The 24,915-nt window shown below is 44.2% G+C and overlaps 1 protein-coding gene across 2 annotated transcripts in view; it reads right to left on the bottom strand.

Annotated features, from left to right (window-relative positions):
* NEGR1 (neuronal growth regulator 1) overlaps positions 1-24,915 on the bottom strand; it is a 626,547-nt gene that overhangs the window by 344,628 nt on the left and 257,004 nt on the right. The gene's annotated exons all lie outside the window — the stretch shown is intronic.

Genomic DNA, 24,915 nt, shown 5'->3' on the forward strand with positions numbered 1-24,915 from the left:
GAGCTTTCTCTACTTTATTTTACATGGTCCAAGTTTTCCTCTCCAAAAAGTAAAAAATCTGCATTGAGAGAAAAATCAGAAAACATCATTATTTCACCTTTACCCAGATAATTGGGCAATGAGCCAGCTAAGGGAAAGGAGAAAGGCAAGATTAGGGATTGGGAAGGAGATCAACACGTGAGCTGGAAGGAAGCTGGGGAGAAGGGAAGCCAAAAGTCATCCCAGTGACACACGACCGGCCTGAGATGGCTGAGGGCTGGAAAAACTTCCAAAATAAAGTACTAACAAAAGTTCTGATAAAAACTTCTGTTGAAAAATTAGTGCACAGTGTAACCCCAGGAATAATCCAAACGATAGGATCACTTAATGCCTGTAGTGTCTGGATATCTGCAGGTGGAAAGATGTCCTCAGACCTTCAAGATGGCAGAACATCTTTGGCTTTTCGAACACCATGGCTGGTGCCAACAATAAAGCAAGTTTTTGTAATTTTCGAGCCATGCGTCTTCCATTACGTCTTTGGATGCAATAATCGATTGATTCCTTTGACATATCTGCATGAGGCAGATCAGTATTTCTGTCCGGTGGTCCCCGGCGCTGCGCTACATCCAGATGGAGATTTTTTTTTTTTTTTAGATGAATCAGAGACAGAAGAGGCGACATATTGCAAGGTAGCTGGAATGATGAAAGAGAGGAAAGGCTGCAACAGACACGGAAACGCCTGGGGCATTTATCTTAGAAACAAGTTATCACATTCAAGATGTCAAAATTGACTAAATCTACACGAGGCGAGCGGTGTATTATTTATAAGATGAAAAGCAGAACTAGGGCTGTTGACATTATTTCAAGATCAGTCCTATCTATATCAGAAAATAACACGTCCATGGAGAAAAGGTAACGAGATGAAAGAGACATAATTGCATGTGAAAAATTAGCAGGAAAATCTGAAATTACAGTATGTCTTTTATGAAATGGCTCGGAGCGATATGCTAGTTTTAGTTAAATTTAGATGTAATTTCCAGGACGGTCTGCGCTGTACAGACACATCAAAACACATTACAGCTCATGAGGGCATTGCCCGGAGCGGTCTCGGCTTTATCGGAGCCGTCTGGTATCTGGACGGTGGAGGGAGGAAGACCTGGATAATGTTGGCTTGGATTAGGTCTCGGGTGGGCATCACGTGCACAATCATGGATGGTAACATAGGAGTTGGCAACTTCCCTGGTGAACCTTTTTTTTCTTGATTGCCACCTTAGGCCATGTGCACACGCTGCGGATTCCGTTGCGGAATTTTCCGCAGCGGATTTGATTAAATCCGCAGTGCAAAAAGTACTGCGGATTTATCGCGGTTTTTTTGTGCGGTTTCCACTGCGGTTTTAGACACCTGCGGATTTTTAATATGGAGCAGGTGCCAAACCGCTGCGGATTCCGCACAAAGAATTGACAGGCTGCGGAAAATAAACCGCAGCGTTTCCGCGCGTTTTTTTCCGCAGCATGTGCACAGCGGTTTTTGTTTTCCGTAGGTTAACATTGTACTGTACACCGCATGGAAAACCGCTGCGGATCCGCAGCGAAATCCGCAACATGTGCACATACCCTTATTTTCCATGGTGGCTGCCAAAAAGTTGCATAAATTGTGACACTACAAGAGAAATCCAACCAACTCTGTAGGCGAACTGTAAGGCGACCTGCCAGTTCCTAGACTCCTGGAGGAGCCCTAGAAGAAGCTGTTTGCGAAACGCATGGCGGGGTGTCTAGTTCTTGCCCTTTCTGCCAGTTTTTACCTTATTGAGTCTATTGTTGCATTCAGTCTGAATCTTTTTTTCTTGTTTGCCCAGAGGAGACCTTTGTATGGACCATGTATAAACTTGGTATTTTCTCTGATACCCTGTCTCCCTATATTTATGTGTCATTTTAGCTGAATTTAGTTTTTTATTGCAGCCAGCCACTTGGCGCTTCTTTACTACAATATTAACTATTATTTCCTAATATTTTATTTCAGTAATGTTTTATTTGGGACGTATGCTATCTACATTTGCTACTCATGTGCTTAGCGACTAATTGACAGGTTGATATTTGGACTTCCTCGTGGACCTGCCTTCTGCTTGACATCCTCATTATATCGGTTTTTATTAGGTATGTTTTTTTCTACAAACAACACCCTCACTTTTTTTGTAAATATTTTATTATATCTTTTCGTGAAGATCTGTCACTTTGATACATTGTACAGTAGTCGGTGTGCAGCTGGTATAACAGTAAATTTGGTGTTCCCTCTAAATAAATCAACCCACAGCCGTTAACTAAACCGCTGGCAAGAAAAGTGAGTACACCCCTAAATGAAAATGGCCACATTGTGCTCAAAGTGTAAATATTTTGTGTGGCCACTGTTATTTCCAAGCGATGTCTTAACTCTCTTGGGCATGGAGGTTACTGGAGCTTCACCGGTCACCACTGGAATCCCCTTCCATGACGGCATCACGGAGACGGTGGATGTTAGAGACCTTGTGTTCCTCCATTTTCCATTTGAGGATGCCCCAAGAATATACAATATGGATTAGGTCTGAGACATGCTTGGCCAGTCCAGAACCTTTACCCTCAGTTTCTTTAGCAAGGCAGTGATCGTCTTGTAGGTGTTTGGGGTTGTTATCATGTTGGAATATTGCCCTGCTGCCCAGTTTCCTAAGGCAGGAGATCATGCTCTGCTTCAGTATGTCACAGTACATGTCGGCATTCATGGTTCCGTCAATGAACTGTAGCCCCCCACAGCTGGTAGCACTCATGCAGCCCCACGGTTGCGTCGTGTTGTGGCGGACCGTCGGCACCAGAAAACGTTGCTTGTAAAGTTTTTTGGTGCGTTGTGTCCGCCATTTCCGACCGCGCATGCGCGGCCAGAACTCCGCCCCCTCCTCGCCGCAACTCACAATGGGGCAGCGGATGCGTTGTAATAATGCATCCGCTGCCCCCGTTGTGCTGCGCTTTCACAGCATGCGTCGGTACGTTGTACGATGCTAGTGTGAAAGTAGCCTTATCAAGAAAATGGGGCAGAAATAGAAAAGAGCAACTTGACTTCAGGATCAGACTACACAGGGCTTGTTCGGTGTCCGCAACCAGAGAAACAAAGTATTTTGCCATTTCAGCCTTATTAATAATTTACTAATAAATGCATCTTTATTATGCTTCTCCCTTCATAGACATGTACATACCTAATAGCGATGTATGTGCTCATCCCTGTGTGCTGCCACCTATAGGATACAAAGTGCACATAGGTAACTAGCAAGTCCTGTTATCTGTCACTTACTAACTACCTATAAGGACTGGTCCTGCTATCTGTTACTTACTAACTACCTATAAGGACTGGTCCTGTTATCTGCCACTTACTAACTACCTATAAGTACTGGTCCTGTTATCTGCCACTTACTAACTACCTATAAGGACTGGTCCTGTTATCTGCCACTTACTAACTACCTATAAGGACTGGTCCTGTTATCTGCCACTTACTAACTACGTATAAGGACTGGTCCTGTTATCTGTTACTTACTAACTACCTATAAGGACGGGTCATGCTACCTGCCACTTACTAACTACCTACAGTATAAGGACTGGTCCTGTTATCTGCCACTTACTAACTACCTATAAGGACTGGTCCTGTTATCTGGCACTTACTAATTACGTATAAGGACTGGTCCTGTTATCTGCCACTTACTAACTACCTATAAGGATGGGTCATCTTACCTGCCACTTACTAACTACCTATATGGACTGGTCCTGCTATCTGCCACTTACTAACTATGTATAAGGACTGGTCCTGTTTTCTGCCACTTACTAACTACCTATAAGGACGGGTCCTGTTATCTGCCACTTACTAACTACCTATAAGGACTGGTCCTGTTATCTGCCACTTACTAACTACCTATAAGGACTGGTTTCATCTCTGCAGTAGAGACAGCTAAGCACTCAGTGCAAAATCATCAACTTCTCCTGCACCATATTGAATTTTTACTGTCCAAATAAGCTAACGAGTAGTCAATATTTAATTATTCCTATTTTTATCACTTTCTCAACCTCCCATGGTCTCGTTATCACTTGTCAAAACCTTGCTGAAGGATTTGCAAACTCCACACTAAATATTTATCATTTCCCGTGCAGTTGTCAGTTCCCCATTGTTCTTGTGACCGATCTGCGGAAAATAAAAGTGAAAATGTACCGCCAGGTGTGTCTGATAGTAATGGGTTTATAGGATGCACAAAGTGAAATGTGGGCTGCATGCAGCTTAATCCTGTCACTAGGATGTGTCATGTTGTTCTTACTGGGGGTGATACTGTATGAGAAGAGATAAAAAAAGTAACCAAATAATAGCAAATATATTGCAGAATGATTGTTTACAGTGAAAAGATTAATCTACTCTTATTTAAAACAATACGATAGATGGTGAATTTTCCTGCAGCACCACCACAGGAGAAATGGAGCATTACATTAGGAGAAAAGGACCAAATACATTACGGACTTTCTGAAACGAGACATCCCCTTTAAATCAAAGCGATGCGAGCAGACTTCATTACTATTCTTGGGTGACATTTATAGATTTGCCTCCGCGGTGGAGGATGCAGAATTCAGTGCAGATACAACAATGCAGAACCAGGCGACGCTCAGTACCTGCGACTGTCCCACTGGCACAATTCACTGTTTCACTGTAAACCTGTTGTTTTTTCCTCTGTTTTGATGGCTAATTAGATTTTTTCTTCTCCTACCAATAGCAGCGGGGAGATAAGCTGCTAGATAAATAGTAATAACCAGCTGTGAGAATCCCACATTTCAGGGTCGCTGTAGCGAAACTGCTCAGTATTAGAATTAATTGTGTATTTCACAATCTTACCGAGATGTATTAAAATTGATTGCGTTCGCCCCACAATAGAGAAGCGGGACCAGGCGCTGCCATTGATTACCAGCAAGGTAAAGGAAGAAGAGTAGGTAACTGGATACTCGGCAGCTGCTGGAGAACTACAAGTCCCACAGTGTGATCCATCCCAGCAGTGAAACAGCGATACAGGCTGCAGACGGTACATGTCGTATATGGCATGTATATACTGGTCAGTTATCCCAGAGTGAAGAAGATAAGAGTGATAGAACTAATAGTCCTAATAGTCCTCTATATCCAGACTGTGCAGAAGAAGCTCAAACACAGCAGTGACCGAACTATATCTGATAGATTACACCCAGAGTCCGACAACAATCTTCTATCTATTAAAAATGTCCCACCCGGTGTATAACATCCAGACCTCCTGCCCCGGCGTATAACATCTGGACCCTCACCCCCCATTGCATAACATCCAAACTCCCACCCCCAGTGTATAACATCCGGACCCTCGCCCACCCGGTGTATAACATCCGGACCTCCTGCCCCAGAATATAACAGACCCCAACCCCGGGATATAACATCCAGATGCCCACCAATGGTATACAACTTTCAGACCCCCAAACCCCTGTGTATAACATCCAGACCCCCACCCCTGGTGTATAACATCCAGACCCCCACTTCTGGTGTATAACATCCAGACCTCTTGCCCTGGCGTATAACATTCGGACCCTCATCCCCCCATTGCATAACACCCAAACTCCCACCCCCAGTGTATGACATCCAAACCAACCACCCACAGTGTATAACATATGGACCCTCGCCATGTGTGTATATGAGGTATACGGAGTGGAGCCGTGTGTGTATGAGGGGTACGGAGCGGAGCTGCATGTGTATGAGGTGTATGGAGCAGAGCCACGTTTGTATGGAGCGGAGCCATGTGTGCAAGGTGTACGGAGCGCAGCCATGTGTGTAGGAGTAACTATGTGGGGCCATTATACGGTACGCAGCATCATGTGCGGCTATTATACAGTATTGAGCACTGTGTGTGGCCATTATACAGTATGGAGCATTATGTGTGGCCATTATACAGTATGGAGCATCATGTGTGGCCATTATACAGTATGGAGCATTATGTGGAGCCATTATACAATATGGAGCACTATGTGTGGCCAATGTACAGTATGGATTTCAAAAACCTGACCTGCACATCCAAACATAGACTGAGTGTGAACAGGTGCTGAACCCAGAGTCGCCAACTCGTATATAGTTAAGTAAATAGGGCAGCACACTGCAGCGCCAAAACATGCAAACTAGAAAACACGAAATTTGAACTGCATTACTGCACTAGAAATATGAAAAATGAGAGCTTTTAGCGCATAAAAATGGCCATATTTATGTGTACCTCGTAGCCACTTTACGGCATCTCTCTTATATGGCTACGAGGTACACATAAATATGGCCATTTTTATGCGCTCATTTTTCATATTTTTAGTGCAGTAATGCAGTTCAAATTTCGTGTTTTCAATTTTGCATGTTTTGGCGCTGCAGTGTGCTGCCCTATTTACTTAACTATATACGAGTTGGCGACTCTGGGTTCAGCACCTGTTCACACTCAGTCTATGTTTGGATGTGCCGGTCAGGTTTTTGAAATGTATTCTCTAGCCTTCTGATCGTGCACTCCCCGCCTCCTAGCCACAGGTGTTTTAATTATAGTAGGTCCAATACCCCTCCACAGAAAGAGAGAATTTGAGTCCAAGAAGAGGTTTCACATGTACCCATTCAGATGGAGACGTTTATTCTCAGCGAGGTAGGTCAAGCGTAGGACCTCGTATAAGAGAGATGCCGTAAAGTGGCTACGAGGTACACATAAATATGGCCATTTTTATGCGCTAAAAGCTCTCATTTTTCATATTTCTAGTGCAGTAATGCAGTTCAAGTTTCGTGTTTTCAAGTTTGCATGTTTTGGCGCTGCAGTGTGCTGCCCTTTTTACTTAACAATATACAGTATGGAGCATCATGTGTGGCCATTATACAGTATGGAGCATTATGTGTGGCCATTATACAATATGGAGCACTATGTGTGGCCAATATACAGTATGGAGCATCATGTGTGGCCATTATACAGTATGGAGCATCATCTACGGGCAATATACAGTATGAAGCACTATGTGTGGCCAATATACAGTATGGAGCATCATGTGTGGCCTTTATACAGTATGGCGCATCATGTGTGGCCATTATACAGCATGGAGCATCATGTGGGGCCATTATACAGTATGGAGCATCATGTAGGGATATTATACAGTATGGAGCATCATGTGGGGCCATTATACAGTATGGAGCATCATGTGGGGCCATTATACAGTATGGAGCATCATGTGTAGCTGTTATACAGTATGGATGTGGCCATTATACAGTATGGAGCATTATGCGTGGCCATTATACAGTATGGAGCATCATGTGTGGCCATTATACAGTATGGAGCATCATCTATGGGCAATATACAATATGGAGCACTATGTGTGGCCAATATACAGTATGGAGCATCATGTGTGGCCATTATACAGTATGGAGCATTATGTGTGGCCATTATACAGTATGGAGCATCATGTGTGGCCATTATACAGTATGGAGCATCATCTATGGGCAATATACAGTATGGAGCACTATGTGTGGCCAATATACAGTATGGAGCATCATGTGTGGCCTTTATACAGTATGGCGCATCATGTGTGGCCATTATACAGCATGGAGCATCATGTGGGGCCATTATACAGTATGGAGCATCATGTGGGGATATTATACAGTATGGAGCATCATGTGGGGCCATTATACAGTATGGAGCATCATGTGGGGCCATTATACAGTATGGAGCATCATGTGTAGCTGTTATACAGTATGGATGTGGCCATTATACAGTATGGAGCATCATGTGCGGCCATTATACAGTATGGAGCATCATGTGGGGATATTATACAGTATGGAGCATCATGTGGGGCCATTATACAGTATGGAGCATCATGTGGGGCCATTATACAGTATGGAGCATCATGTGTAGCTGTTATACAGTATGGATGTGGCCATTATACAGTATGGAGCATCATGTGCGGCCATTATACAGTATGGAGCATCATGTGGGGATATTATACAGTATGGAGCATCATGTGGGGCCATTACACAGTATGGAGCATCATGTCCGGTCATTATACAGTATGCAGCATCATGTGTGGCCATTATACAGTATGCAGCATCATGTGTGGCCATTATACTGTATGGAGCAATATATGGGGCTCATTATTCTTCTGTATGGAGCACTGTGGTGCCCAGAATACTGTATGGAGGACTATACTGTCTGATTTATGACCTATTATAGAATGTACAATAGTTATCACTCATGTAATGTATGGGGGGACTGTATATGAGATGGGAGCCCTATAGGGGGGCTGTACTGTATATGTGTTTGGGGGGGGCGCCGTTTTGAAGTTCGCCTCAGGCAGCAGTGTGGCTAGGTTCACCCCTGCGGACAGCATTGTGCCCCCTGTACAGATGGTGGAGGGGGATAATGCTATGGGCTGTTATCAGGGGGTCTGGATATGGAGGTGGACTTCTGAATGAGATAGATCTAAATAATGAAATAGGCTTTAATATATAACTTGTCTCCCCTGGAAATACATAATTTCCCTGCTCGGTTCTGGAGACAGAAGAACTTGTCAGTTCTCCAACCTCAATCAGAGGCAGCGGCTTGTAAGAATAATGAGGAATTGATCACATGGCAAATGCAATTACAATACTCCCAGCAAGTAAGCAAAGCCCGAGCTGTGGATGATTGCCTGCAGCCCTGCATTACACTCATCAGGCACGATACATGGAAATGGTATTTAAGCAGCCGAGGCCTCTTCCTAATGGAACGGGATCCTTCACAACTTCTCTTAGCGGAGATTCGAGAAATCTTCTGAGATCAGTGCCCATGAATACATTGACAGGATAGAGGAGGAAGAGCTGAATGCGAGGACGGTGATGAAGCTTTCCGTGTGCCGTTCAGTCCGTGAACACTTGTATGTGCAGATTATTACTTCCCTTCCATAATCATATCTACAATATGCTGAGAGTCTGTTCATTACTGAGCGGAGGAGCGGAAGAGCGGAGGAGTGGAAGAGTGGAAGAGTGGAAGAGTGGAGGAGTGGAGGAGTGGAAGAGTGGAAGAGTGGAAGAGTGGAGGAGCGCAGGAGCGGAGGAGTGGAAGAGCGGAGGAGTGGAAGAGTGGAGGAGTGGAAGAGCAGAGGAGTGGAGGAGCGGAGGAGTGGAGGAGCGGAGGAGTGCAGGAGCGGAGGAGTGGAAGAGTGGAGGAATGGAAGAGCAGAGGAGTGGAGGAGCGGAGGAGTGGAGGAGCGGAGGAGTGCACGAGCGAGGAGTGGAAGAGTGGAGGAGTGGAAGAGTGGAAGAGTGGAAGAGTGGAGGAGCGCAGGAGCGCAGGAGTGGAAGAGTGGAGGAGTGGAAGAGCAGAGGAGTGGAGGAGCGGAGGAGTGGAGGAGCGGAGGAGTGCAGGAGCGGAGGAGTGGAAGAGTGGAGGAATGGAAGAGCAGAGGAGTGGAGGAGCGGAGGAGTGGAGGAGCGGAGGAGTGCACGAGCGAGGAGTGGAAGAGTGGAGGAGTGGAAGAGTGGAAGAGTGGAAGAGTGGAGGAGCGGAGGAGTGCAGGAGCGGAGGAGTGGAAGAGTGGAGGAGTGGAGGAGCGTGTCTCAGGCGTGACGGGATGGAGTAGAAGAATGTTCTGCCCTGAATTTCCTTACAGCAGGAGAGAAGCATCCCTGAGTCTCCTGATCATGGACCAAGGACCCTAGTGATCAGCTGGAATATTTGGGGGATTTAAGGAGAAAGTGTTCAGTTTCCCAGCAGCACCCCCACAGGAGAAATGAAGCATTACACTGCACGCATAGAAATTAGAGGGCCATACTTGTAAGTCATGGGCATGTCGGGTTCTCCCATCGGTCCTTGCTCTGGCTTATGAGTAACGGACCATCTTTATTAAACCAGAGTTAACTTTCCTCAAATAACCTCAATATGACCCCTTTAAATCTGGCAGACAATGCAAAGATGTCAGCAATCTAAAGAATAAAAAGCAAAAATAACAGATTCCTGCCGCCTGCAACAAGGACAATGGAGACCATCACTGACTCAATTACAAGAAAATAAACACTTTTGTTTAAATCAAGCTTTCATGTTAAACATATATTCTTTAAATGTTGTTATTTTTTTTATTTGTTTTCAAATGTCACAGCTCACCTCCTCCTCCTGTACAATGACTGATAACACCTCTATATACAGCAGATAACACAGGATCCACCATTCACAATAGGTGATGTCACAGCTCACCTCCTCCTCCTGTACAATGACTGATAACACCTCTATATACAGTAGATAACACAGGATCCACCATTCACAATAGGTGATGTCACAGCTCACCTCCTCCTCCTGTACAATGACTGATAACACCTCTATATACAGTAGATAACACAGGATCCACCATTTACAATAGGTGATGTCACAGCTCACCTCCTCCTGTACAATGACTGATAACACCTCTATATACAGTAGATAACACAGGATCCACCATTCACAATAGATGATATCACAGCTCACCTTCTCCTCCTGTGCAATGACTGATAACACCTCTATATACAGTAGATAACACAGGATCCACCAATCACAATAGGTGATATCACAGCTCACCTCCTCCTGTACAATGACTGATAACACCTCTATATACAGAAGATAGCACAGGATCCACCATTCACAATAGGTGATGTCACAGCTCACCTCCTTCTCCTGTACAATGACTGATAACACCTCTATATACAGTAGATAACAGGATCCACCATTTACAATAGGTGATGTCACAGCTCACCTCCTCCTGTACAATGACTGATAACACCTCTATATGCAGCAGATAACACAGGATCCACCATTCACAATAGGTGATGTCACAGCTCACCTCCTCCTCTCCCTGCACAATGACCTCCGCAGAGCATGCCCACAACATTCTCTCATAGAGGACAGTAGATGATAGTTACAGCTCACCTCTTCCCCCTCTGCACTATGACCTTTGCAGAGGCCACAGAGCATGCCAAATGGAGTCCCCCATACTATTTAATGAACAACTCCAGACTATGGGTAATGTGACTGCTGTAAAGCTTCTATCAAAATGCTGATAACAGCAGCTCAGGCAGGACAGTCGTCCTTATAATCCTGTACAGAACTAAAATAAAGAATTATACCATCAGCAAATAAGACCAGAGGAAAAGAACAGGTATGACTTATTGATAGAGAAGAGCAAGTTCATTCAATGCAAATCAAATTTGTGTAAAACTTTAGGAATTCACTGCATATTCAAACAATTTGCATATCGATTTGCTCAAAATGCAAAAAAATGCAGACCGCCATTTTACTCAAAAATAGAAGATTCCGTGAGCCAGAGAAGGCTCACGTGAGGTCAGCGGTGGACATACGGGCTGCTAAATAGTGCCATGCAGCTGTCACATAATATGGTACAGCTCAGCCAATCAGATCATCACAGAGTGTATAAAAGCTGAGGCAGGGAATGCAGCAGGAAATTTATGGTGAATCTGGATAGTGAATGAACGTCACACCTCAGTCATCCCTATAGGAGAAAGCTGTAAAATACTGAAAAAAACATTGCAATTAGACTGTGACAGGACAGCAGTGAAGAATGTCGAGCATCCACTTCCCCACAGCCAAATATGTGAAGGTGTTCAGTATAGTCTTAGGAGACCTCAGAGTGGTACTCAAGGTTTCAGGGTGATTCATGCAGTTAAGGGGGCACTGATTTTCTGCAAATCAAGTTTATTGGGAAAATTTTGACAAATCTAGTGAATTTGGTAAATCTGCGTTTCAAAGGATTTTCTCATCTATACTATTTGGTGATAATTAAAAAAAAAACATATTCCCCTTAAAGGGGGTATCCAAGTCTAAAAAAAAATCCCACAAATGTACCTAAGAACTAACAGGCAGTTAATTGTAACTTAGCTGTGTGCATTTCTTCCCTGGCACAGGGCGGTCACAGATGCTCCTGCCGGTGATTCAGAAGCCTCTGCTGACATTACGTCTACAAAGCGACGAGCTGGGACTTCCGACGTCATTCTGATGGACGGCTGGATCCCCGCTGCCTAATTGGGGGAGCCGGCTGTCAATCAGAGTGACGTCAGACGTTCCGCACCGTCAGCAGAGGCAGCTGAATCGCTGGCAGGAGTGGTATGTTACAGCGCCGAGCACAACAGGCAGGTAGCCTGCAATTACCTGCCTGTTAATGCTTTTTATTAACCCCCGGATATACTCTTTAAGCAGAGATTTGGCGCGCCCCGCCAGCACCCATGGCAGGGAAAGTGTTTAGTCTGTTAGACATGAAATTTAAAAATAAAGTGATACATTTGTATTTTCTTACATTGTACTTTTTGTATTACACTTATGTTTTTTTTTACTATTTTATGTAAGCCTAACTCTAGTCTTCCCCAACTCTAGCCCTAGTTAGTGTTTATTGTACAAATGTATTTCTTCTTTGTTTTCAGGGATGATATCTTACATTTTGGGCAGTTTCCCCAGCAGGTCAACCCCCAAGTGCTCAATCTGATGATACTCATCACAAGGGGATAATTACCAGGAACGATGGTGATGACTGGGAGACGAAGAAAGGGAACAAACTGGTTGGAGACCAGAGCGATCTTCAGCTTTTCATGACTTGATGGAGCATGGTCCCATTCCACGTGGTGTCCTGGCGCCCCATGGTCAGGCATTAATCACGGATATATAATACATTCTTGGACAGCACATTTGCAATTACAGAAGATCTCAAACCCATCATTGTAGTAATTGCCTAAATCATCAAAAGCAAGAAAAGAGCGGGGGGTGGCAATTATTCTTTTAATTCCCCTCGGGGAGATTGACTTCTGAACCCCTTAGTACGGCTCTGCACCAAGTTTCATTTGTTTCTTACAGAAGGCAAAAAAAAAAAGAAAAAGCCGCTGATTACTGTGCGCCTCCGAATTTTAAGCATATGGGGAGCATATTAATAACTATAATTAATGAGAATCATTTATAGAGGCGCTGGTATTGGCCAACTGGCTGCAGGGCTTGCGCGGAGCTCCACTGATGGATGGTTCTGGAATGGACACGACTCGTAAGATAACGATAGGAAATGCAAATCCAGTTTTAATTAGTTTTTTTTTTGTGAATTCTGAGTTTAAGACGTTATTAAGCCAAAAATATTTTGCAGAGTTTGAAACCTGATGTTAACCTGCAAATGAACATGAGGAGCAAATGAGAAGCTTTCACAGACCTTCATTTTTGGACAATAACTGGCAAAGAGTAAAATTAAATGGGGTAATGGGAGATCAAATTGGATGCTGTCGATCCACTGACCGTCTCTCCTGATTGGCCGGCCAGATGGACATTGTGATTGGCCGAAAGCACCACCAGTAGTCCAAACCGGTGGCCAGATTTTCCAGTAGGGACATAACTAAGTAACAATATTATGGAATTTTACTCGTTATTTAATAATTTCCTCCTGGTGATACAATGACACAATCCCATCCTGCAGTGGATACATCCTCCCTTCTCTCCACAGCACAAGCGTGTCTCCACGGATGGATATTAGGGAAATTGCGTCCTGCGCGGCGCATATAATCTGCTTTCATTCTCATTGCTTGGACAGAGTGATAACATGTCTCATCGCGGAAAGTATAGGCGCCCTGTTCAAGCATCTGTGTCCCGGGGAAGCGGAGCGTTGTCACTTTTATCTACTAAGTATCCGTCCGTGTCCCCAGCAAATCTCATACTTCATTTCCAGTGAAGCTGTTGGAGAATTATCTTATTAGTTCCACATTCTAAACTTGTAAAGCCAAACAGGGGAGAAATGAGCGGCCATGAGCCGAGGAAAAGCTGAAATATTCACAATTCATAGTGGGGGCATGTAAAACGCCCAACATGTACATTATTAAGCGAGCGGATGATGTCGGGAGGACGTGCTCTCTAAATGTTTCCTAGTTCTCGTGGAAAGTGGAAAATGATATGTAAATCTGTATCCGGTTGTGTTCCCTTTACTTATGGGCTGAGATATACGGCTTCGGCCAATGTTTAACCTTAAAACCAGAGGCATAATCCATACTTGGCAACTTTACAAGGTTGAGATCAGAGAAGAGAGGATCCACTGAATTTGGAAGATTCATTTATTTCACATTTATTTGACACAAATTGAATTTTATCTTTAAGGAGGATCTGTCCTCAATTGAAAAGTGGCCATTTTTTTTTTCTCTTATTTTATTTTCGATGTCCCCCTCAGTATTCCACTTTAAATCTATCATACGGTTCAAGAGATATTGGCCTTTTTATTTTCTGATAATTGTTACTGTTATTCCCCGTTCACTAGAAACAAAGAGGCACAAAAAAAATTCTGGAAAAGGCCGATTTATGGAGGAGATTTGCCTGGAGGTCTCAGAGGTCTGCCCTTATTCTGAGACCCTCCTCCCAGGAAAGTGGGTAAGCAAACCTAGGGGCACCCCAACCCATCGAACCTAAGGGTCCCAATAATCCCCCTCATCACATATGAATGCAGCAATATTGGAATGTTGGAAATGGGGGACTCGGCCACTGATCGGGTCTTCAGTCCGAGGAGCTCGAAATTCTGTCTTGTTTAGATCATTATACATTTATCCCACATGGCTGCTCTACAGAAGGATGCTCGAAACGCAGAAGAACAATTCCTGTTTTTCCTGGTGAAGGATTTTATCCCATGAAAAATAAAGTTGGTCTACTTTTTATCCATTCAAGAGTGCCAGACTTCACTTTTGTCATTTTACAGCAGGGATCCCTCAATGTACCCCGCTCTACTGGGGAGCCCCGGAAACTTCACCCAGTAATATCACCTGATCAGTCAGGGTTACAGAATCCAGCTCCAGCTGGTTAATGGAACAGGTTACTTCTGATAGTGTAACTGAAAAACTCCAGCACAGGTCGCACAGGAAGCTGCAAATATTGGTGAAGTTTTTTCAGGTCTGAGAATTGGATGTTTTGGAAAGGGCCAAAAGTGCTCCAACCCACCCACCAAAAAAAAAGTTTTATCAAACTTTAATTCACCTTAGATCTTATATAGATGCTAGCATATATATAGTATTTTTGTAGATCACTAGCCTTGAACACTTACAGAGCTGCATTCAAAATTCTGCTCATTGTCACCTAGAATATGACACTTTGATGGATGACACAGAATGCTAAGCCAGTAACTATTCACACTGAGGTCAACATTGACACATGGTAAGGTTTCAATATTAGACCGTGTAGGACTGTCCCGATCAGAGTTGCCTTGACGCGGTTGGATGGCTTTTGTGCTATTTTTTAGTAAAAAAAACAGTATTACTTAAAACTCTGTGTTATTTAAATGCACTTTTGCTTTGTTACTTAGTTACATCAGGGTTTTTGCTCACTTTTTTCTCTTGTAGGTTTTAATGTTTTGTGGCCAATGTGAACATGCGCTTAACCTCTGCATGTGTACCAACTCAAGTTAAGCTCAACTTTTGTATTTTTTTCTCTGTATTGTTGCATTCTGTGCAAGCCGGGGTGTGGCCTCCCTGTTTCTGAGCTAGAGACTATATATAAGGCTACTTTCACACTTCCGTCGGTACGGGGCCCTTGCAAACCGTCGGCCCGACGTACCGACGGACGTTGTGAAAATAACTGCACGACGTGGGCAGCGGATGCAGTTTTTCAACGCATCCACTGCCTATTCTGCAGTCTGGGGAGGAGGGGGCGGAGTTTTGGCCGCCCATGCGCAGTCGAAAATGGCGGACGTGACACACAAAAAAAGTTACATGGGACTTTTTTGTGTGCCAACGGTCTGTCAAAACACGACGCATCCGTCGCACGACAGATGCGACGTGTGGCCATACGTCGCAATGCGTCGCTAATGCAAGTCTATGGAGAAAAAACGCATCCTGCGGGCAACGTTGCAGGATGCGTTTTTTCTCCAAAACGACGCATTGCGACGTTGCCCAAACGATGGAAGTGTGAAAGTAGCCTAAGGCTTCCCCAGTCTGGTGTTTCACTGGTTAGGCCCAGTCCTTTTTGTCTGCCCGTATTCACAATGAGGTCAACATTGACACATGGTAAGGTTTTAATATTAGACCTGGTTTGGACTGTCCCTATCAGAGTTATCTTGACGCAGTGGGATGTCTTTTGTGCTATTTTTTGATCAAAAAACAGTATTACTAAAAACTCTGTTATTTAAATGCACTTTTGCTTTTGTACTTAGCTACAGCAGGGTTTTTGCTCACTTTTCTCTCTTGTAGGTTTTAATGTTTTGTGGCCAATGTCAACATGCGCTTAACCTCTGCATGTGTACCAACTCAAGTTAAGCTCAATTTTTGTATTTTTTTCTCTGTATTGTTGCATTCATTGCAAGCCGGGGTGTGGCCTCCCTGTTTCTGAGCTAGAGACTATATATAAGGCTTCCCCAGTCTGGTGCTGATTGGGCCCAGTCCTTTTTGTCTGCCCTTATTCACAATGAGGTCAACATTGACACATGGTAAGGTTTTAATATTAGACCATGTAGGACTGTCCCTAACTCTGTTATTTAAATGCACTTTTGCTTTTGTACTTAGTTACATCAGGGGTTTTGCTTACTTTTTTCTCTTGTAGGTTTTTATTTAGTATTTTTGCAGATCACTAGCCTTGAACGGTTACTTACAGAGCTGCATTCAAAATTCTGCTCGTCGTCATCTAGAATATGACACTGTGATGGATGACACAGAATGCTAAGCCAGTAACTAAGCGCACATAATCTCCGGCTCACTGGTGCAACATATAGTGACACGAAGGCCACGTTCACACGGTCAGTATTTGGTCAGTATGTCATATCAGTGTTTGGAAGCCGAAACCAAAAGAACAACAATCAAAGGAAAAGTATAATAGCAACAAGTCACCACTTCTGCATTTATCACCCGCTCCTAGTTGTGCAGAGGGACGGATAACTGCTCAGCTTTGGGTGTGACTGGAGTACACCCACGGTTACATAAAGCAGCGGGAAGAATGTACAATGGAAGGAATCGAAGTTTAGCATCAGGAGGAAGAAGCAGAGAAGTTTCTCCCTATTGACGTCATCGCTGTGACTCAGTGGTGACCGGATTCACCTCCCGATCATCAGAAGTCCTGCAAGTCTCCAGAGAAGGAGACACAGACTGCGAACAGCATGAGCGGCATTACTCACAGCTCTCCGTGCTCAGCCATAGCGCGATCACACATTTCGTGTCACACCTGCTCATCCACGCTGCCACTAATTAAATATGCAAACTGGCAATCGTCACACGAGAAGGCGAAATACAGAGACTTCTATACTGAAAAAACAGCTACATTCCTATTGATCTGTCTCATATCTATGATTACATTTATCTACAATAATGAGATAACTAAGAATCCGTCCGTAAACTCTCCGTCAGAAGGAGCGCATAATGACCACTTCTAAAGTTCACCTAATCTTTGATGCGGTCTGTGGTTATAAATAATCTGTGAAGAATTAATTATGAGTCAGATAAAAGAATTACAGTTCACTGATGGATTCTCAGTTTACTCATTCTACAACCAGCAATGAGCAGAAACACCAAAAAAGCCTGTAAAAGCCAAACAATTTAATATTTGTAATGAAACCCAATTGCACATTTTTTGTTTAGCAGAAAATACTTAGATAAGGAGAAACAAAATTGACCATGAGTGGCGCCTTTTCAATAAATTCTGCATTCCCATCTCTTGAAATCTCAGTCAGTGGGATCCAGTAAAGCTGATTTGGGATGAGGGTGACATCATGTTGTGTAGAGAACCCACCACAATATTAGACACTAATCTCATTTCTTATGGGCAAACGTCTCCTCTGAAATATGGAACATGACAGCGGTTTGTTCATTATACATCCAAGTCCGGACAATCTCATTATAAGAACCGCCGAGGTTCAGTCGGAGAGGAAAGCTTCACTGCGCTTCCATGCCAGAGGTCCCGGATTGGCGCTACGAGCCGAGGTTGGATGCTAGCCGCCCACTGAGGAATCATTCTCATCTCTAATAGAGTCATAAAATAACAATACTAAATGTAATAACCAAATCTATATATTAATAATAAACAATAGACAAATGAGTTGGGATCCCTGCAGCCAGCCTGGCTGGGTTACATAGAGTTGATACAATGTAACAGCTGGGAGCCAACACTTACTCACCATCTACTAGTTGAAGTTTGCAGTGTACGGACCCCAGTAAAGAAAAACTAAACTAAGACACCCCCAATATTCATAAGCCATGTATAGTAGTCATGGTCTCTCACGTGATCGAGGGTCTTTTTGCCTTCTCCAAGGCAGTATAAATATAGAGTGGGGAAAATAAGTATTTGATCAACTGCAGATTTTGCAATTTTTCCCACCTACAAAGAATGGAGAGGTCTGTAATTTTTATCGTAGGTACACTTCACCTGTGCGAGACAGAATCTTAAAAAAATTCCATAAAATCACATTGTATGATTTATAAATAATTAAATTGCATTTTATTGCATGAAATAAGTATTTGATCACCGACCAACCAGCAAGAATTCTGGATCTCACAGACCTGTTAATTTCTCTTTAAGAGGCTTCCTACTCTGCACTCATTACCTGTATAAAAGACACCTGTCCACACACACAATCACTCCCCAACCTCTCCACCATGGCCAATACCAAAAAGTTGTCTAAGGACACCAGGGACAAAATTGTAGACCTGCACAAGGCTGGGATGGGCTACAGGACAATAAGAAAGCAGCCTGGTCAGACGGCAACAACTGTTGGCATAATTATTAGAAAATGGAAGAATCTCAAGGTGACTGTCAATCTTCCTCAGTCTGGGGCTCCATGAGAGATCTCATCTCATGTGGTATAAGGCTGATTCTGAAAGAGGTCAGGAATAAGCCCAGAATTACACGGGAGAACCTGGTCAATGACCTGAAGAGAACCAGGACCACAGTCTCAAACATTACCACTAGTAACACACTACACCGTCATGTGGTGGTGTACCCCATTAGCGACAGGCCACATGACTATGGGGCCCATGAGTCGGGGGTCCAGTGTCAGTGCCTGCACCCAGCCTCCCCTCAATCTCTCAGCGCTCACATAAGTGCCCCCTACGGCCATCAGCGTGAGCAATGATGATGGAGGAAGGAGCATCAGCAGACACTTCCACCCCAACGTTCTTCTTCCGCATCTGAAATCTCAGGGTACTGTGATGTGCGGCATTTCACACAACAGGAGACGGGAGCAGCTGGTCGAATGAGCGGGGGTGCGTATTGTATTTGATTTATTTTTTATCTATTTATTTTAAATCTGTGACTGGTGGACATGATATAGTATGGAGGACCATGGGGGGTGTAGTATATAGTATGGAGGACCATGGGGGGGTGCATTATATAGTATGGAGGACCATGGGGGGTGTAGTATATAGTATGGAGGACCATGGGGGGTGTAGTATATAGTATAGAGGACCATGAGGGGTGCATTATATAGTATGGAGGACCATGGGGAGTGCAGTATATAGTATGGAGGACCATGGGGGGTGCAGTATATAGTATGGAGGACCATGGGGGGGTGCATTATATAGTATGGGGGACCATGGTGAGTGCATTATATAGTATGGAGGACAATGAGGGGTGCATTATATAGTATGGAGGACCATGGGGAGTGCAGTATATAGTATGGAGGACCATGGGGGGTGCAGTATATAGTATGAAGGACCATGGGGAGTGCATTATATAGTATGGAGGACCATGGGGAGTGCATTATATAGTATGGAGGACCATGGGGGGTGCATTATATAGTATGGAGGACCATGGGGGTGCATTATATAGTATAGAGGACTGTTATGATCTGGTATTTAAGGAGCGACATGCGTCTAGCTCTGAGCAGGTGGCAACTATACTGACCGCAGTCCCTAAACTCAACACAACACTAGAAGTAGCCGTGGAATGCTCCTAACTCTACCTAGGCATCTCGTCACAGCCTAAGAGCTAACTACCCCTAAAGATAGAAGCAGGAAAACTATCTTGCCTCAGAGAAAATCCCCAAAGGATAGATTAGCCCCCCACAAATAATGACTGTGAGAGGAGAAGGAAATTACATACGTAGTATGAAACAAGATTTAGCACAGGAGGACACTTCTAGCTAGATAGAAATAGTACAGAACAGAACGCTGTGCGGTCAGTAATAAAAACTAGAAAAAGTCCACCGCAGAGAAATGCAAAAATCTCCACACCTGACTAAAGGTGTGGAGGGCAAACTCTGCTGCCCAGAGCTTCCAGCTTAACTGAATAGATCCATACTGAAAAGCTGGACAAAAGAACAAAAACAAAGAAAGTGCTGAACAACAAAGTCCACAACAAAAGAACCGCAAAAGGACAAGCAAGGACTTAGCTTTGATGAACTGGTCAGAGTGTCAGTAAAGTCCTAAGAGCAATGACTCCAGGCAGGAGCAATTGACAACTGGCATTGAATGAGGAATAAGGCCAGACTAATATAGCCGAGCCAGAAAGACGATCAGTGAAAACAGCTGCTGAAGCTAAATCCAAGAAGCAGCCATATCACTCAAAACCACAGAAGGGAGCCAAAGAGCAGAACTCACAAAAATGCTACTTACAACCACCGGAGGGAGCCCAAGAGCGGAATTCACAACAGTACCCCCCCTTAAGGAGGGGTCACCGAACCCTCACCAGAGCCCCCAGGCCGATCAGGATGAGCCAAATGAAAAGCACGAACCAAATCGGCGACATGAACATCGGAGGCAACAACCCAAGAATTATCCTCCTGGCCATAACCCTTCCACTTGACAAGATACTGAAGCTTCCGCCTCGAAAAACGAGAATCCAAAATTTTCTCAACCACATATTCCAACTCCCCCTCAACCAACACCGGGGCAGGAGGATCAACAGATGAAACAACGGGCACCACATATCTCCGCAACAAAGATCTATGGAAAACATTGTGGATGGCAAAAGAGGCTGGAAGGGCCAAACGAAAAGACACAGGATTGATAATCTCAGAAATCTTATAAGGACCAATAAACCAAGGCTTGAACTTAGGGGAAGAAACCTTCATAGGAACATGACGAGAGGACAACCAAACCAAATCCCCCACACAAAGCAGAGGACTAACACACCGACGGCGGTTAGCAAAACGCTGAGCCTTTTCCTGGGACAACGTCAAATTGTCTACCACATGAGTCCAAATCTGCTGTAACCTGTCCATCACAGAATCAACACCACCACTATCAGAAGGCTCAACCTGCCCTGAAGAAAAACGAGGATGAAAACCAAAATTACAAAAGAAAGGCGAAACCAAAGTAGCCGAGCTGGCCCGATTATTAAGGGCAAACTCGGCCAACGGCAAGAAAGTCACCCAATCATCCTGATCAGCAGACACAAAGCATCTCAAATAGGTTTCCAAGGTCTGATTAGTTTGCTCAGTTTGGCCATTGGTCTGAGGATGGAACGCCGAAGAAAAAGACAAATCAATACCCATCCTAGCACAAAAGGCCCGCCAAAACCTGGAAACAAACTGGGAACCTCTGTCAGACACAATATTCTACGGAATGCCATGCAAACGAACCACATGTTGAAAAAACAATGGAACCAAATCAGAGGAGGAAGGCAACTTAGGCAAAGGTACCAAATGGACCATTTTAGAGAACCGGTCACAAACCACCCAGATAACAGACACAGGAAGATCCGAAATAAAATCCATGGAAATATGCGTCCAAGGCCTCTCCGGGACGGGCAAAGGCAAAAGCAACCCACTAGCACGGGAACAGCAAGGCTTGGCTCGGGCGCAAGTCCCACAGGACTGCACAAAAGCACGGACATCGCGCGACAAGGAAGGCCACCAAAAGGACCTAGCAACCAAATCTCTGGTACCAAAAATCCCAGGATGACCAGCCAACACTGAACAATGGACCTCAGAAATCACCCTACTCGTCCATCTATCAGGAACAACCAGCTTCCCCACAGGACAGCAGTCAGGCCTATCAGCCTGAAATTCCTAAAGCACCCGCCACAAATCAGGGGAGATGGCAGAAAGAATCACCCCTTCCTTAAGAATGCCAACCGGCTCAAGGACTCCAGGAGAATCCGGCAAAAAACTCCTAGAGAGGGAATCCGCCTTAACATTCTTAGATCCTGGAAGATATGAGACCACAAAATCAAAACGGGAGAAAAACAGGGACCAACGAGCCTGTCTAGGGTTCAGCCGCTTGGCCGACTCAAGGTAAATCAAATTCTTATGATCGGTCAAGACCACAATGCGGTGCTTAGCTCTCTCAAGCCAATGACGCCACTCCTCAAATGCCCACTTCATAGCCAACAACTCCCGATTGCCGACATCATAATTGCGTTCCGCAGGCGAAAACTTTCGGGAAAAGAAGGCACATGGCTTCATCAAAGAACCATCAGAATTCCTCTGCGACAAAACGGCCCCTGCCCCAATCTCAGAAGCGTCAACCTCAACCTGAAAAGGAAGAGAAACATCCGGTTGACGCAACACAGGGGCAGAAGTAAATCGGCGTTTAAGCTCCTGAAAGGCCTCAACAGCCTCAGAGGACCAATTAGTCACATCAGCGCCTTTCTTCATCAAATCGGTTAGGGGTTTAACCACACTAGAGAAGTTGGCAATGAAACGGCGATAAAAATTAGCAAAGCCCAAAAATTTCTGAAGGCTCTTCACAGATGTGGGTTGAATCCAGTCTTGAATGGCTTGGACCTTAACAGGATCCATTTCTATAGACGAAGGAGAAAAAATAAACCCCAAAAAAGAGACCTTCTGAACTCCAAATAGGCACTTAGACCCCTTCACAAATAGAGCATTATCACAAAGGATCTGGAACACCATCCTGACCTGCTTCACATGAGACTCCCAATCATTGGAAAAAATCAAAATATCATCCAAATACACAATCAAGAATTTGTCAAGATAATTGCGGAAAATATCATGCATGAAAGACTGGAACACAGATGGAGCATTAGAGAGCCCAAATGGCATCACAAGGTATTCAAAATGGCCTTCGGGCGTATTAAATGCAGTTTTCCATTCGTCACCCTGTTTAATACGAACAAGATTATATGCCCCTCGAAGGTCAATCTTAGTAAACCACCTAGCCCCCTTAATCCTAGCAAACAAATCAGAGAGCAAAGGTAAAGGGTATTGGAATTTGACCGTGATCTTATTAAGAAGGCGATAATCAATACAGGGTCTTAAGGAGCCATCCTTCTTGGCAACAAAAAAGAATCCCGCTCCCAATGGTGACGAAGACGGCCGAATATGCCCCTTCTCTAAAGACTCCTTAACATAGCTCCGCATGGCGGCATGCTCTGGCACAGACAGGTTGAAAAGTCGGCCCTTAGGGAACTTACAGCCAGGAATCAAGTCAATAGCACAATCACAGTCCCTATGTGGAGGAAAGGAACTGGACTTGGGATCATCGAATACATCCTGGAAATCTAACAAAAATTCAGGAACATCAGAAGAGGGGGAAGAGGAAATTGACATCAAAGGAACGTCACTATGTACCCCTTGACAACCCCAACTAGTCACAGACATTGATTTCCAATCCAGCACTGGATTGTGTACTTGTAACCATGGAAAACCCAGTACAACAACATCATGTAAATTATGCAACACCAGAAAACGGCAATCTTCCTGATGTGCAGGAGCCGTGTACATAGTCATCTGCGTCCAGTACTGAGGTTTATTCTTGGCCAATGGTGTAGCATCAATACCCCTCAAGGGTATGAGACTCTGCAAAGGCTGCAAAGAAAAACCATAGCGCCTAGCAAATTCTAAGTCCATTAAGTTCAGAGCAGCGCCTGAATCCACAAATGTCATGACAGAAAAAGATGACAATGAGCAAATCAGGGTCACAGACAGGAGAAACTTAGGCTGCACAGTACTAATGATAACAGATCTAGCGACCCTCTTAATACGCTTAGGGCAATCAGAAATAACATGAGCAGAATCACCACAGTAAAAACACAGCCCATTCTGACGTCTGTATCCCCTCTGTTCCGCTCTAGTCAAAATCCTATCACATTGCATGGGCTCAGGACTTTGCTCAGAGGACACTGCCATATGGTGCACCACTTTGCGTTCGCGCAGGCGCCGATCAATCTGAATGGCCAGAGACATAGATTCGCTCAAACCAACAGGCGTGGGAAACCCCACCATAACATCTTTAAGGGCTTCAGAAAGACCCTTTCTGAAAATTGTTGCCAGAGCGTCCTCATTCCATTTAGTGAGCACAGACCATTTTCTAAATTTCTGGCAGTATAATTCTGCCGCTTCCTGAAACAGTGTTTTCTCTAAACACTAAACAGTGTTTTCTCAGCATGCTCTACAGAGTTAGGTTCGTCATACAATAATCCGAGCGATTGAAAAAATGCATCTACATTAAGCAATGCCGGATTCCCTGACTCAAGTGAGAATGCCCAGTCCTGAGGGTCGCCACGCAGTAGAGAAATAACTATCTTTACTTGCTGAATGGGGTCACCAGAGGAACGGGGTTTCAGAGCAAAAAACAATTTGCAGTTATTTTTAAAGTTCAAAAACTTAGATCTATCCCCGTAAAACAAATCCGGAGTAGGAATTCTAGGCTCTAAGGCCGGAGTCTGAACCACATAATCTTGAATACTCTGTACTCTTGCAGCAAGCTGATCCACACGAGAAAACAAACCCTGAACATCCATGCCTGCATCCAAATCCCGAATCACCCAGAGATCAAGAGGAAGGAAAAAGACAAAACAAACTAAAGAAAAAAAAAATGGCTCAGAACTCTTTTTCTCTTCCTTCTTTTGAAAGGCATTCAGCTCATTTGAGGCCAGTTGTACTGTTATGATCTGGTGATTAAGGAGCGACATGCGTCTAGCTCTGAGCAGGTGGCAACTATACTGATCGCAGTCCCTAAACTCAACACAACACTAGAAGTAGCCGTGGAATGCTCCTAACTCTACCTAGGCA

Source organism: Ranitomeya imitator, chromosome 8 (assembly GCF_032444005.1).
Source record: "Ranitomeya imitator isolate aRanImi1 chromosome 8, aRanImi1.pri, whole genome shotgun sequence".
Classification (NCBI taxonomy): Eukaryota; Metazoa; Chordata; class Amphibia; order Anura; family Dendrobatidae; genus Ranitomeya; species Ranitomeya imitator.